Genomic DNA, 16950 nt, shown 5'->3' on the forward strand with positions numbered 1-16950 from the left:
CCGGCGCCGGTAGCGACATCGCAGCGTGTGACACCAAGGAGCGACGATCAATGATCGCAAAATCGTTCAAAAACGGTAAAACGGTGATCGTTGACACGTCGCTCCTTTCCTTAATATCGTTGTGACCCTAGTGACCTGGTCCTGTCTTTGCTTCCTGATACCTGCACCTGTTCCTGTACTGTCCTATGGAACTCCATGACCCTGGTGACCTGGTTCTTCCCGTTCCTGCCACTCTAGTGCTCCAGCTACCGTGTACCCTGCCCTCCAGGTGGGGTGATCGGTCCAGTGGATCCACCTCCTGGGCCTACCAGTCCTCCCCGGCCCTCACACGTTGACACGTCGCTCCTTTCCTTAATATCGCTGCTGCCACAGGTACGATGTTGTTCGTCATTCCTGCGGCAGCACACATCTCTATGTGTGACACCGCGGGAACGACGAACATCTCCTTCCCTGCGTCCACCGGCAATGCGGAAGGAAGGAGGTGGGCAGGTTGTTACGTCCCGCTCATCTCCGCCCCTCTGCTTCTATTGGACGGCTGCTTAGTGACGTCGTGGTGACGTCACCGTGACGCCGAACGCACCTCCCCCTTGAAGGAGGGATTGTTCGATGGTCACAGCGATGTCACTGCACAGGTATGTGCGTGTGACGCTGCCGTAGCGATAATGTTCGCTACGGCAGCGATCACACAATATCGCACGTACGACGGGGGCGGGTGCTATCGTGCTCGACATCACTAGCGATGTCACAGCACGTGAAGCGGCCTTTAGGCTGCATGCCCACGATCAGTGTTAGCAGTGTTTTAGATATACAGTTAGGTCCAGAAATATTTGGACAGTGACACAATTTTCGCGAGTTGGGCTCTGCATGCCACCACATTGGATTTGAAATGAAACCTCTACAACAGAATTCAAGTGCAGATTGTAACGTTTAATTTGAAGGTTTGAACAAAAATATCTGATAGAAATTGTAGGAATTGTACACATTTCCTTACAAACACTCCACATTTTAGGAGGTCAAAAGTAATTGGACAAATAAACCAAACCCAAACAAAATATTTTTAATTTCAATATTTTGTTGCGAATCCTTTGGAGGCAATCACTGCCTTAAGTCTGGAACCCATGGACATCACCAAACGCTGGGTTTCCTCCTTCTTAATGCTTTGCCAGGCCTTTACAGCCGCAGCCTTCAGGTCTTGCTTGTTTGTGGGTCTTTCCGTCTTAAGTCTGGATTTGAGCAAGTGAAATGCATGCTCAATTGGGTTAAGATCTGGTGATTGACTTGGCCATTGCAGAATGTTCCACTTTTTTGCACTCATGAACTCCTGGGTAGCTTTGGCTGTATGTTTGGGGTCATTGTCCATCTGTACTATGAAGCGCCGTCCGATCAACTTTGCGGCATTTGGCTGAATCTGGGCTGAAAGTATATCCCGGTACACTTCAGAATTCATCCGGCTACTCTTGTCTGCTGTTATGTCATCAATAAACACAAGTGACCCAGTGCCATTGAAAGCCATGCATGCCCATGCCATCACGTTGCCTCCACCATGTTTTACAGAGGATGTGGTGTGCCTTGGATCATGTGCTGTTCCCTTTCTTCTCCAAACTTTTTTCTTCCCATCATTCTGGTACAGGTTGATCTTGGTCTCATCTGTCCATAGAATACTTTTCCAGAACTGAGCTGGCTTCATGAGGTGTTTTTCAGCAAATTTAACTCTGGCCTGTCTATTTTTGGAATTGATGAATGGTTTGCATCTAGATGTGAACCCTTTGTATTTACTTTCATGGAGTCTTCTCTTTACTGTTGACTTAGAGACAGATACACCTACTTCACTGAGAGTGTTCTGGACTTCAGTTGATGTTGTGAACGGGTTCTTCTTCACCAAAGAAAGTATGCGGCGATCATCCACCACTGTTGTCATCCGTGGACGCCCAGGCCTTTTTGAGTTCCCAAGCTCACCAGTCAATTCCTTTTTTCTCAGAATGTACCCGACTGTTGATTTTGCTACTCCAAGCATGTCTGCTATCTCTCTGATGGATTTTTTCTTTTTTTTCAGCCTCAGGATGTTCTGCTTCACCTCAATTGAGAGTTCCTTAGACCGCATGTTGTCTGGTCACAGCAACAGCTTCCAAATGCAAAACCACACACCTGTAATCAACCCCAGACCTTTTAACTACTTCATTGATTACAGGTTAACGAGGGAGACGCCTTCAGAGTTAATTGCAGCCCTTAGAGTCCCTTGTCCAATTACTTTTGGTCCCTTGAAAAAGAGGAGACTATGCATTACAGAGCTATGATTCCTAAACCCTTTCTCCGATTTGGATGTGAAAACTCTCACATTGCAGCTGGGAGTGTGCACTTTCAGCCCATATTATATATATAATTGTATTTCTGAACATGTTTTTGTAAACAGCTAAAATAACAAAAGTTGTGTCACTGTCCAAATATTTCTGGACCTAACTGTAGCATGCTTCAGCTGCATGCATTCAAAATGCTGCGATGTACAGTACAAGCACAGTGGATGGATTTCTAGAAATCTCGTGCCCACTGTGCGTGTGCGGCCTGCAGTAAAAAATTACCTGTGGTGCGGCTTTCCTGAGCTGCAGCATGTCAATTGTTTGCTGCGGAGTCATGAGTGTCCTAGGGAGAATACAAGCGAGAGACCGCAGTGCCCTGATTGTGGGCACGGGCAGCTGCGGTCTCCTGCGTTCTCCTACAGAGGAGACTCTCTGCTCCGCAGGTCAGGACACGCTGAGTCCGGGACACAGCGGGTCCTGATTGTGAGCATGTACCCTTATGTTATTACAGTGCAACAGGTATATATATTATATAATCTGCAGACTAATAATGGGTGATGTCATCTATGTAAAACAAGAAAGCATAATACTAATTAAGAAAGCCAAAATAAAATGAATTTTTGTATATTTTATTCCGGTATGTTGTTGGATTTTGCCTTCTGTACTTTATTGGGTTTTGTCGCCTGGTAATTTGTATCATTTCCATTTGTCCGTCTTTTAAAATTGTAAAACTAAAACATCATAAAATATGTTTTATGTTACAATGAGGCTCCTTGAATGGATTTCTTGATTGAATTTACACGGATTACCTATAAAATCCTGATTGTGTATAAGGGAGTCCAACTAGGTATGGTCAATAGTCATTTGTGGACTGAAGACAAATGATAGGGTATTATACACTACACCCCAGGTACACACTGTCTGATCACCTATAGATAATATTTCTTGTTCGTCTTTTAAAATTGTAAAACTAAAATGCCATTAAATATCTATTTTATGTTACAATGAGGCTCCTTGCATGGAAACTTGAGTGAATATATATATATGGATTATATATAAAATCCTGAATGGTGTATAAGGGAGTCCAAGTAGGTGTGGTCAACAGTCATTTGTGGACTGAAGACAAATGATAGGGTATTATACACTACACCCCAGGTATTCGCCCCCAGATTCCCTATAGATAATATTTCTTGTTGTCTTATATACCTATATAGGTATTGTAATATGTGAATTTCTATTAATAACACTGAGTGACTGAAACCTTCACGTTTCAAAAGTGGACGCAGGGTCAGACCTGCGGCGGTCGAGTAGGACCTTGTCACGATCACTGTGGAGTTAGTAGAGTCCTCGCCGGTCATACTCTGAATACCTGCTTTTAAGAACGGGAATGTCTCTGGATGTAAAGAGGCGGTGTCGTTGGACTTTATTTCAGCACTTCAGGTCTAGGAGTGTGAGGGAACTTTTATCTCATCTTGTCTTAGGGGTGCTTCACACATAGCGACAACGACGTCGCTGTTACGTCACCATTTTCTGTGACGTAACCGTGACCTGGTAAGTCGCTGTTATGATCGCTGCTTAGCTGTCAAACACAGCGACGCAGCAGCGATCATAACATCGCTACATGTGCAGAGAGCAGGGAGCCGCGCACACTGCTTAGCGCTGGCTCCTTGCTCTCCTAGCTACAGTACACATCGGGTCAATTAACCCGATGTGTACTGCAGCTACATGTGCAGAGAGCAGGGAGCCGCGCACACTGCTTAGCGCTGGCTCCTTGCTCTCCTAGCTACAGTACACATCGGGTTAATTAACCCGATGTGTACTGCAGCTACATGTGCAGAGAGCCGGAGCCGGCAGCACAGGCAGCGTGAGAGCTGCGGAGGCTGGTAACTAAGGTAAATATCGGGTAACCACCTTGGTTACCCGATGTTTACCCTGGTTACAGCTTACCGCAGCTGCCAGATGCCGGCTCCTGCTCCCTGCTCCCTGCTCCCTGCTCGCTTCATTTCGTCGCTCTCTCGCTGTCACACACAGCGATCTGTGTGTCACAGCGGGAGAGCGCCTTTGAAGAAAACGAACCAGGGCTGTGTGTAACGAGCAGCGATCTCGCAGCAGGGCCCAGATCGCTGCTCAGTGTCACACACAGCGAGATCGCTAATGAGGTCACTGTTGCGTCACCAAAACCGTGCCGTAGCAGCGATTTCGGTAGCGATCTCGCTATGTGTGAAGCACCCCTTATACATTCTCCTTGTCTGTTATTGGAGACATTGTCTTAAGTACTGAAGTGAATTACCCTTCAACAGATATGTTATATCTTCTACTAAATTGCAAGGTACCGGATTAAAATATTTCACAAGTTCTAATATTATATTGGCTAAGTGTCTGCATGTCAGTTATAATATATTGTGTTATGACTGGAGATGAGCGAACCCGAACTGCAAAGTTTGGGGTTCCTACCAGACACTGGATGATCAGGGCTCGAACTTCAACACAGACTTTTAAAAAAGTCTGTGTCCGAGTTTGAATGCTGTTCGTTTGCTAATAAAGTTTGTTGAAAGGCTGCAGTGCAACCAATTATGACATTTTATTGCATGGGGAAGATGCCTGTATGCTGCTGTGAACAACATAAATTTAAAAAAAATGAAGAGGGCTCCCCCTTTTGTTTATAACTAGCCAAGGCAAAGCAGACAGTGGTGGGTTGATATTATCAGGCTGGGAAGGCCCATCGTTATTTGGCCCTTCCAAGCCTAAAAATAGCAGCCCCCAGACACTTCAGAAGTGGCACATGCATTTGATGCACCAATTCTGGCGCTTTGCCCTGCTTTTCCTGATTGCCCTGTGCTGGCAATCGGATTAATACTTTTGGGGCTGATGTCAGCTGTGAACTGACAGCTGGCATCAACTCCGGGGGTTAGTAATGGATAGGTGTCTATCAGACACCTCCATTACTACCCCGGCTGAAACAAAATAGTTCATGGATGGCATATGTGCCCTTTGTGAATAATAGAATAGTGCAGGTTATTGTTACTAGATTTTGTTATGGGACGTTGATTCAGGGAACTAGTCTGATTGCCATATGTGGAGTCGGGAAGGAATTTTTCCCGTAATATGGGGCAATTAGTATCTGCCTCATGGGGTTTTTGCCTTCCTTTGGATCAGCACATTAGCTTTTAGAATGAACTTGATGGACTTAGGTCTTTCAACCTTAAAGCTATGAAAGTGTCTTTGTATTGAGGCTCAAGGGTATAGGCCGGGGTTTCTTTGGGACCAGCGTTAATGGTTTGTTTTGCTCCAAGTCTATCCCAGGAAGCCTTTTTGAGCTGATGTCCTTAGACAGATCCCAACATTTAGGGGGAAAAAAGCTTTCGTTAGTTAAAGGGGTTTTCCCACGAGCAAACTTAATTTTAACATAAATTTTAATGATTATATCTTGGAATAATAATAATTTCCATAATTCGATGTAATTAAAAAAAAAAAATGTTCCTGTGATGAGATAATCTTATATACATTATGTGCCCCTGCTATGTACTGTGTAATGGCTGTGTCTGACCCTACAGGGACATGGTTTGATCATACTCCTAGGCAGGGGAGGACTTAAAAAAGTATGCAGACATTACAGCACAGGATCACAAATTATTCTTTCTGTGAGGAAAAATATTTTTTAAAAGCAAGTAGGGAAATGTTTTACCTCACAAAAAGAATCAGCTGTGATCCAGTTCAATTGATTAAGTTTAACTTTATTCGTTTGGAAACCCCTTTAAGGGTGAATTAAAAGCAAAGCCACAGAAAGATTTAGAGTTTTTTTCTTGCTATATTGAATGTTGGAGGAATTTTAATTCCTTTTTCTGTGGCTTTGCATTTAATTTTAGGTAGGGACTCGCAAGATAATGAGGACCCTTGACGTGGGTTGCGAGCTTGTATATTTTGGCCAAAATATTGACCCATGCCACATAAATTTATTATATATTTTTGCACAATTTATCTCTTTTCATGCAGGATGCAGCCAAGCCCATCTATGTTGGCCTTGTAAACTAGGGTGTCTGTGATTGTGGGGACCACTGATAGAGTGCTGGGCAGCCCGCCTAATCTAATACTATGGGCGTCTCTAATAGGCTGTAAGCCAGGCACTGTGCACTTCATGTGTGTGACCAGCATCCTATACAAGCCTTATCTGTGTGCAATGCTAATACTGAGCAATCACCCCTCCATGATTTGGCAGCTTGTGAATGATTGTCTCATCAGTGTTTTGCACCTTTGTTACCTCCGTATTTATCAAGGAGGGCTGCTCCATCCGGTTACTGCATTACATTCTGTGACCTGGGCAGGTAAATACTGTTGCACATTTTTTGCTATATTGAATTTATGAAATTTTGAGGAATTTTCATTTTTCTATTGCTTTGCTTATAATTTTAGTATAGGGACTCACAAAACAATGAGGACCCTTGGCGTTGGGTTATGAGCTTGCGTATTTTGGCCAAAATATTAACCAATACCTCATTTATTTATATTTTTATGTACATGATTCTCGATTACAGCCAATCCCATCTATGTTGGTCTTGTAAACTAGTGTGTCTTTCCCGGTGGAGTGCAATGATAAAGTGCTGGGTAGGGTGTCTGTGACGCCCTGGACTATCCAGGTAGTCACAGGTAGGCCCCCTGCACAAACACCAGCCCCTAAAAAGGTATCAGCAGCCAACCTAAAAACCCTGAGTCCCCCCTCTCAGGTCTTGACGTTCACACGGAGCCAGGCGGTTGGCCACACCCACCGAGGAGTTCGGATAGCCTGAGGCGGGAAAACACAACAGATCTGTTAGGGAAGTGAAAAGGAGAGGAGGTGAAGTGGAGTAGAGAGGAGTAGCATCTGTAAGGGATCTGGGTAGGAGCCCGGATACACTGTGGCCAGGAGGCAGACGGTGGTGGCTGCCTGCAGGAGCTGGGAAGACAGCCGGTGAAACCGTCAGGGACCGGGACAGGGTAGTGGCCTGCCGGCACCAAACCGGGAAACCGAACGGAAACCGGAGCACCAGGAGGGGTACTCAGACCCAGTACGAGGCCCAGAAGCCACTGGACCGAGTTGAATTCATTGATTGGGGTCTGGACCTTAGGTTCTTTCCCACCCAAGTCCCGACTGAAGGCAACAGCCCAACGAGGGGGATAGAAAGCCATCGCCCAGGCATAGAGATCCCACGGGTCAGCGTCTGCGGGCAAACGGGCTCCCGCGACATCCACTAGCCGGGGAGCGGACTCCCGTCGCTGAATCGAAGGAAGTCAGCGTGCAGGAGAAAGGCGGGGACCACCAACCTGAGTAAGGGGCAAAGCGCAGCCGGCTGCGGGCACCGACCACCATCCTTTTGGTTTACCAGAGACTCCGGTGTATTTATAATAGTGAGTACAACAGTGCATCGCACCGCACCATCCCGCCCGCACCTCTAGCGCCCCCAATCGGGCCCCCGGGGCCACCAACCCCTGCCCACCAAGCTGCACAACATCGTCCCCGGGAGCCTAGTCAACGGCAGCGGTGGTGCCCACTCACTCACCATAACCCGTGGGTGGCATCACGAACTTAACCCCCAAACAACCGCGGCCCCCGGCCATGAACCTCCCCACCGAACACCACCCCTCACGAAGCGCCAGCATCCCTCCAGAGCGACGTGACCCCCGGGTCCGGGAGGAGCTCGAACCACCCACCGACGAGCACGGATCCGAGCGGCTTGGCAGCCGGCCGAGCCCCGGGGCGCTACATGTCTGTTCCAATGGAGTGCAACTGTGGCGCCCCAGGACCTGGTCGCCACAACAGCATTGCCCTCCCAAAAGGGTTAATGCTGAGCCTGGAGGTAATTGGGAGATCTATTGGCCAGTAAGTTAACACTCAACACAGTTCTCCCTCCGGCCAGCAGGGGGAGCTCTGAACCTGGAACTTCAGGGAGCATTCCTTAAGTCTGGCTGGAAGGAGGAAGTGGTAGTTAGTCTGGAGACAGGAGTGAAAGAGTGCAGACGCAGAGTAGTGCTGCCTTGTAAACTGGGGCCTAGAGCTGGGATAGCTTGGCCCAGTGAAGCAAGGGGAGCAGAGAGGCACAGCAGGGACTCGGACATCGGAGTCTGTAGTTGCCAGGGCATAAAATCCATCCCTGGTAGCTGAATCCGGAGGGCAGGAGAGCTGTAAGCCCCCTGTCCCAGAAGCAATCTGAAGGTACAGCTGCATCCCAAGGGCCCGGTGTAGACTCCAGCAGAGAAGCACCAGAGAGGGCCTGCGCAGTCTACCACACAGAAAAGGGGACGAACAACAAGTCCCAGCAGCAAGAGGGCAATTGCAAACCCAAAGTGCAGTGTCCTAACACAGCAGAGAAAGATTAAGGAGTAGGCCTCATACTCAACTGGCCAAAGATCACCCCAGGCACTTCCAGGCCGGCCGGATCATCTTTACCATCTGTGACGGTCTCCCTGGACTAAGTTTCTGCCGAGTAAAAGAGGAGAAGGTAAAGAGACTACTGTTTGTGCCTGTTTCTTTCATTGCTGGTCGGCCCTGCACCGTGTTAGTCACGCAGCACCATAGACTTCCACAAACACCAACCGTGCCCCGGGCATTGCTCCACCTGTGGGGAGCAGTACTACCATTGCTGCCATAACATCATCCCGGAGGCCTCACACAGCAGCGGCGGCTTAGTAGCCGCATACCACAGGTGGCGTCACGAACACAAACTTTAATTCAAACCACATATTCAACTGACACCCACCAGGGCCACGGAGCCGGGCCCAGCCACCACTGACTACCACCGGACTAGTCCGGTCCGGCACCGGGTGTCCCATAGCCCTGGGGTGGGCGAGTCAACTTTGGCGTCACGAACAGGATTTCGTGCCCGGTCACACCGGGTACTGTGCGCCTGAAGAACTGTGTAAAAGACTGTGTACTGGTTGTAAATTGCCGCCGCCATTAGCCGCGCCGAGCGCAGGAAGAAGGGGGGCGTGCCTGACAAAGAGCGCGAAGGGAGCGCGCCATCAGAGCAGAGCGCTGTTAACCCCGCGCGACCCGGAAGAAAATTTGAAAAGTGAACGGAGCCTGGTAAGGTTCACTAAGGGGGAGGAAGATGTCCGACTCCGAGGGAGAGCAGGTGGCTGCCATCGCCCAGGGCGCCGCAGCACCGGCCGAAGTAGTCCCAGTCGCCGTCGCCCCAGCCCCCACTGTAGCGCCGGTAATGCCGATCACCATGCCGTACATACCAGGAGCAGAATGGCTGCCGCAGTACTCCGGGGAGTCCCATACCTTGAGTGACTTCAGAGAAAGCCTGCACAGCTTGTTCCGGGTGTATCCTCTGACTGAGAGCCAGAAGGTGGGCATAGTAATGGGACAGCTAGCCGGCGCAGCCCAGCGTGAAGCGAAGTCCTGGCCTGATACAGATAAAGGGACAGCAGCCCAGATACTGGCCAAGCTAAAGAGTACTTTTGACACCCGCACCGCAGCAGAGATAAAGATGAGATTCTTTGGGTGCAAGCAACGGGCCACGGACAGCATAAGGGACTATGCCTTAAACTTGCAGGAGGCCCTGAAAGCAGTTAAACAGGTGGACCCAGAGAGTGTACGTGAAGAAGACAAACTCCTAACTGAGCAGTTCATAGAGGGGCTCCTGTCAGATGCCCACAGGACCCAGCTGCGTATCCTGGTCCTGCAGAACCCTGCTCTGGACTTTGCCAAGTTTAAGGACCAGGCCATCAGGGTACTGAGAGAATCTACACCGAATGACCCAGTACCCCTCCGGCCTCTTGCTATCACGTACCCCGGGGTGGTGCCTGCAACACGAGCCACTGCAGGGGCTGAGGCGCAGTCCCTGGATAAGGATCCCACTGCAGAGCTCAGACAGCAGTTCCAGGAGCTGACCAAGACTGTGGCTGCCCTTGCCAAGACCGTGCAGTCTCTACAAATGACCCCCTAGCCTGCAAAAATCGAGTTGGCCTCCAGCCCAGAAGACGTCCCATGGATGCGACAGAGGAGGATTCCGCCGACCCGAGGCAGAGACACAGACCGGTATGATTCAACAGGACAACCGATCTGCCGCCACTGCAACCAGGCGGGCCACATTGCACGACGCTGTCCTTTAAACGGGCCGAGCCTGGGGCCAGGAGCCAACCCCCAGGTGTGAGGAAGCCCGGCTCAAACCCCAGCCGCAGCAAGTATGTGGGAGGACGCCCGGTCCTTCCCATTGTGCTGGATGGGATCCCTTTGAATGCCCTCCTGGATACGGGGTCCCAGGTAACAACCATCCCCCACAAACTGTACAAAAGATATTGGGCTGATTCAGACATTGACCATGGCCCAGATGATGATTTAACGATTGTGGCCAGTAATGGTCAGCCCTTACCTCAAATTGGGTACAAAGAAGTAACCATTAAAGTGGGGCGGGTGGAATTGCCATGTCAGGGGATGATAATTGTAGATATAGATCGCAAAGAATCTGACCCACTGCTAACCCTTGGTACAAATGTGATAGAAAATTGTATTGCCGAAGTGATAATTTTGTTGCAACAGGCGTCTGAAACTGCCAGCTCCGGGCAGCAGCGTGTCCTACAGAGGGAGATCAGAGCCCTGATGAGGAGGCAGCAAGTAGAGCTAGCCGGAGGAGAAATTGGCAGTGTGAGGGTAAGTGACCCCCTCCCCATTGTAATACCCCCAAGAAGTGAAATGTTGATATGGTGTCGGGCAGCAATAGGCCTCAAGGGTCAGGATTACCAGGCCTTGGTAGAACCAGTGTATTCAGACAGTAGGCCTGGAGTCCTGATAGCCAGAGGGGTAGCGGACGTCCGCAAGGGGAGAGTGCCCGTCCGTGTCCTGAATTGTGGGGAGGAGGAGGCCAAATTGCCCCGGTACGCCACTGTAGCAAAACTGTACACTGTCAGTAACAATACCATTAAAGCAGTGGAACCCTTGATCCCGTCCGACCAGGCGGAAGACAATGGCTCCAAGGGGCAGCCGGAAGACTGGTGCCAAAAATTACATGTAGGCACCGACTCCACCCCCTCGCACCAAAAGCATGGGGTTTACCGGGTGGTACAGGAGTACGAGCGGGTCTTCAGCAAACACCCCCTAGATTTTGGGCAGGTGAAAGGGGTTAAACATCAAATCCCCACGGGTGATCATCATCCCATTAAAGAGAGATACCGCCCTGTACCCCCCGCACAGTATCAGTGTGCCAAGGAAATGTTACGGGAAATGAAGGAGGCTGGGGTTATCAGAGATAGTTGTAGCCCCTGGGCAGCTCCACTAGTGCTCGTAAAGAAAAAAGATGGTACAATGAGAATGTGTGTAGATTACAGGCAAATTAACCGCATTACACATAAAGATGCTTATCCACTGCCCAGAATAGAGGAGTCACTAACAGCCTTAAAGTCAGCTAACTATTTCTCCACCTTGGATCTCACCAGTGGGTATTGGCAGGTTCCCGTGGCAGAGGCGGACAAGGAGAAGACTGCATTCACGACACCAATGGGCCTCTGTGAGTTCAATTGTATGCCATTCGGGCTCTGTAACGCCCCAGGGACATTCCAAAGGTTGATGGAGTGCTGCTTGGGCCACCACAACTTTGAAACCGTGCTGTTGTACCTGGATGACGTAATAGTCTACTCCAAGACTTATGGGGACCACCTGAAGCACTTAGCAGAAGTGTTTGAATCCTTGTCGAAATATGGCCTGAAGATCAAGCCGTCCAAATGTCACCTCTTGAAGCCAAAGGTACAGTACCTGGGTCATGTGGTCAGCGCAGAAGGTGTGGCACCTGATCCGGAGAAAGTCACTGTAATCAAGGACTGGCCAAGACCCACCACAGTGAAGGAGGTGCGGCAGTTCCTTGGACTGGTGGGCTACTACCGAAGGTTCATTGATGGTTTCACCAAGATAGCAGCGCCCCTTCAAGATCTCCTGGTGGGCCAGCCAAAGCAGGCTAAGAAGCAGAGCCCTCCATTTGAATGGAGCAGCCAACTGGAAACATCCTTTGTCCGGCTGAAAGGGGCTCTCACGGGAGAAGAAATTCTGGCCTACCCTGACTACAGCCAACCGTTTGTACTGTATACAGACGCCAGCAACGTGGGACTGGGAGCAGTTCTGTCCCAGGTACAGGGAGGCAGAGAGAGGGTGATAGCGTACGCCAGTAGGAAGCTTCGGCCCACAGAAAGGAATCCAGAAAACTACAGTTCCTTCAAGCTGGAGTTCCTCGCTATTGTTTGGGCAGTGACTGAACGCTTCAAGCACTATCTGGCATCGGCCAAGTTCACCATCTTCACGGACAACAATCCGTTGACACACCTGGCAACAGCCAAGTTAGGTGCGATGGAACAGCGATGGATGGCCCGGCTGTCTAACTTTGACTTTACCATCAAGTATCGGGCTGGCAAGAAGAATAACAATGCTGATGCGCTGTCCAGAATGCCTCACTTGCCCGAGTCTGGAGAAGACATGGATGAACTCGAAGAGATAGAGTTACCGGCTTTCCATCACCAAGGTGTGTCCCAGTGTGAGCATGCTGTGGGAGTGAAGCGCTCAAGCCAGCACGGGGTCTCGGTCAACCCCTTACTCCACCATAATTGGGAAGAAACACAGAACGGTGACCCGGCCGTGCGATTGGTCAAAGAGAAGCTAGCGCAAGCTGAGACCCATCTTGGCCCAGACGCTCCAGAGGAAGCCCAGCAGCTGTGGAAGGAGAGGGGACGACTGTTCACCTACCAAGGCAAGCTCTGCAAGAGATATGTCAACTATCGAACAAATGAACTTGTCTGGCAGATAGTGGTTCCGCAGAGAGATGTTCCAATGGTCCTAGCAGCGTATCATGATAACGCAGGACACTTCGGGTGGAAGAAGTTGGAGGCCCTACTCCGTGATCGGTTCTATTGGGTGCACATGAGAAAGATGATCGAGAAGTGGTGCCGAGACTGTGGCCCGTGTAACCTGAGGCGGAAAGACGATGCCAGCCAAAGGTCTCCCTTGCAGCCAATTGTCACAAAGCAGCCCCTGGAGTTGGTGGCCCTGGACCACGTGAAGTTAACACCAAGCCGGTCAGGCTATGTGTACGCCCTCACCATTGTGGACCATTACTCTCGTTTCCTGGTAGTAGTGCCTGTGAAGGACCAGACAGCCAGGACAGCAGCTAGAGCGTTCCAGGCATCCTTTTGCCGACCTCACGGCTATCCGGAAAGGGTACTGACTGATCAGGGTCCTGCATTCGAGGCTGAAGTGTTCCAAGAGTTCTGTAACATGTACGGTTGTAAGAAAATCCGAACCACACCGTACCACCCCCAAACCAATGGACTGTGCGAGAAAATGAACCATGTGGTTATTGATATGCTGAAGACCCTACCGCTGGAGGAAAGGAACCAATGGCCAGAAAAGTTGCCAGATCTGGTAGACCTGTACAACCACATCCCAGTGAATTCGACCAACTGCAGCCCCGCTTACCTGATGCGAGCCAGACCAGGCAAGTTGCCTGTAGACTTTGAGATGGGGACTGTGTCGCCTGAGGCGGTTCAAGAAATAGAGGATTGGGATACAGAACGGCAGCAGCGGTACCGTAAGGTCCAGGAGTGCGTAGAGAGGAGCCTGTCTCAAGCAAGAACGAGACAAGAACAGCATTACAATCAAACAGCCCCAGCAACTCCCTTAGCACCTGGAGAACAAGTCCTCAAGAAGAAGCGGAAGGCGCATAAATTGGATGATCAGTGGGAAAGCGAGCCCTACACCATTATCCCCTCCAACTTTGACAATAGTAAGGTATGCCTCATAAGCAAAGATGAAGGCAAGACCTATCAAGCAATTTCCCGAGACCGCCTGAAAGCGTGCCCTGAATGGTGCAGAATCCAAAGAGAAATGGAAGGAGTACAAGGAAGTCCCCAAAGTCAAGAGAAAGAAGGGGAGATGATTCAAACCATCCTTGGAAAGTTCCCCAAAACTTGGACCCGAATAAACAATGCCATAGTGGTACCAGTTTTGACGTTTCCGCAGTTGGTCGAGCCAGAAACGGAAAAGGTTCCGGATCCACCTAAAGAATCGTCCGCTCCAGCACGAGATGACACGCCAGCAGTGGAACAGGAGGATCAACCCCCTGTCAGTGGTGAACCTGTCATACCCTTGGCGACTCTTAGATCACAAAGGCAACCATCACGCTTACCTATGAGGGTTAGGCCCACCTGTAGTGCTGAGATAGAAGACGCACCACGTAGTCAGGGGCAAACACCAGAGCTACGTAGGTCCCAGCGCAGCACTCGGGGACAACCCCCTCTAAGGTATAGGGAGTCAACTGTATAAGGGAAAGAGTACTTATTAGAATGTAAATAGTTATGCAAAATGTCTGTCATGTTGTGTACAAAATGTTTTCTTTTTCTTTGATTGCGAAAATGGACAATTGGGCCACTGGACTATGGGTGGCCAACACCTAAATTGTTCATAGTTAGCACCAGTGTGCTCAACACCCCTGAAGAAAAACCCGTCCGGCGTGCATAGAGTGGGGTCATCAATGCTCTGACGCACGCCCAGAGCCTACGTTGGGGGTTTGAACGCGGCGGGTCCCCCATGGAGCAGTGTAATGGACACCCGGCAGGGAGCCACACTGGACTCTTATAGTAATGTTTAAGGTTGTAACGTTAAAGTATTTGCGCCTCCCATAATGGGATGAAATGTTCTAACATGTCATGTTTGTTTCTACAGTCCGGGAGTACTGAATTTAACTAAGGGGGAGTGTGGCGCCCCAGGACCTGGTCGCCACAACAGCATTGCCCTCCCAAAAGGGTTAATGCTGAGCCTGGAGGTAATTGGGAGATCTATTGGCCAGTAAGTTAACACTCAACACAGTTCTCCCTCCGGCCAGCAGGGGGAGCTCTGAACCTGGAACTTCAGGGAGCATTCCTTAAGTCTGGCTGGAAGGAGGAAGTGGTAGTTAGTCTGGAGACAGGAGTGAAAGAGTGCAGACGCAGAGTAGTGCTGCCTTGTAAACTGGGGCCTAGAGCTGGGATAGCTTGGCCCAGTGAAGCAAGGGGAGCAGAGAGGCACAGCAGGGACTCGGACATCGGAGTCTGTAGTTGCCAGGGCATAAAATCCATCCCTGGTAGCTGAATCCGGAGGGCAGGAGAGCTGTAAGCCCCCTGTCCCAGAAGCAATCTGAAGGTACAGCTGCATCCCAAGGGCCCGGTGTAGACTCCAGCAGAGAAGCACCAGAGAGGGCCTGCGCAGTCTACCACACAGAAAAGGGGACGAACAACAAGTCCCAGCAGCAAGAGGGCAATTGCAAACCCAAAGTGCAGTGTCCTAACACAGCAGAGAAAGATTAAGGAGTAGGCCTCATACTCAACTGGCCAAAGATCACCCCAGGCACTTCCAGGCCGGCCGGACCATCTTTACCATCTGTGACGGTCTCCCTGGACTAAGTTTCTGCCGAGTAAAAGAGGAGAAGGTAAAGAGACTACTGTTTGTGCCTGTTTCTTTCATTGCTGGTCGGCCCTGCACCGTGTTAGTCACGCAGCACCATAGACTTCCACAAACACCAACCGTGCCCCGGGCATTGCTCCACCTGTGGGGAGCAGTACTACCATTGCTGCCATAACATCATCCCGGAGGCCTCACACAGCAGCGGCGGCTTAGTAGCCGCATACCACAGGTGGCGTCACGAACACAAACTTTAATTCAAACCACATATTCAACTGACACCCACCAGGGCCACGGAGCCGGGCCCAGCCACCACTGACTACCACCGGACTAGTCCGGTCCGGCACCGGGTGTCCCATAGCCCTGGGGTGGGCGAGTCACAACAATAGAGTGCTGAGTTGTCCGTTTGATCTAATAGTAGGGGCTTCAGTAATAGGCTGTAAGCCATGCGCACTGTGCACTAAATTACCCACCCCATATACAAGCATAATACCTGTGTAATTTTAATACTGAGCAATTACCCTGTCCATGAATTAGTAGGTTGTGAGTGGTTGTTTTATCAGTATTTTGCCCTGGGGTGCCTTTATCTTTATCAAGGAGGGCTGCTGTATCCTGTGCATCAGTTTCTGTGACCTTGGCAGATAAATACTGTTGCCTTTTCGTTTGCCATGTGTAACTTATTGTTGAATCAACCACTAGCCTCAAGCTCGCTCCTCCGGCCAGCAGCTACTCTGTAGATGCAACCCATTGCCTGTGGTAAGTCTCTATCTCTGTACAGGGGTGTAAATGTGAAGGCCAGGGATCCTTTGGAACCTGTAGGATAGAGTGGCTAGTGACAAATCTGTCCTAAGAAGCCTTTCTGAGCCGACGTCCTCAGACAGGTCCTAACAAGAGAGTCGCAGTAGACAGTTTTTTCATTTAGGGTTGATTCAGCCACTCTATTCTCAAGCTCGCTCTTCCGGCCAGCAGCTACTCTGTAGATGCAACCCTTTGCCTGTGGTAAGTGTCTATCCCTGTACAGGGGTGTAAAAGTGAATGATGATGTTTCTCTAGAACCTGTAGGATAGAGTGGCTAGTATCAAGTCTGTCTGAGGGAGCCTTTTGGAGCCGGAGGCCTCAAACAGGTCCTAACAAGAGAGTCGCAGTAGACAGTTTTTTCATTTAGGGTTAATTCAGCCACTCTAGCCTCAAGCTTGCTCCTCCACCCAGCAGCTACTCTGTAGATGCAGCCCTGGACCTGTGGTACGTTGCATTAGCAGAGAT

The sequence above is a fragment of the Anomaloglossus baeobatrachus genome, chromosome 6, assembly GCF_048569485.1.
Source record: "Anomaloglossus baeobatrachus isolate aAnoBae1 chromosome 6, aAnoBae1.hap1, whole genome shotgun sequence".
Classification (NCBI taxonomy): domain Eukaryota; kingdom Metazoa; phylum Chordata; class Amphibia; order Anura; family Aromobatidae; genus Anomaloglossus; species Anomaloglossus baeobatrachus.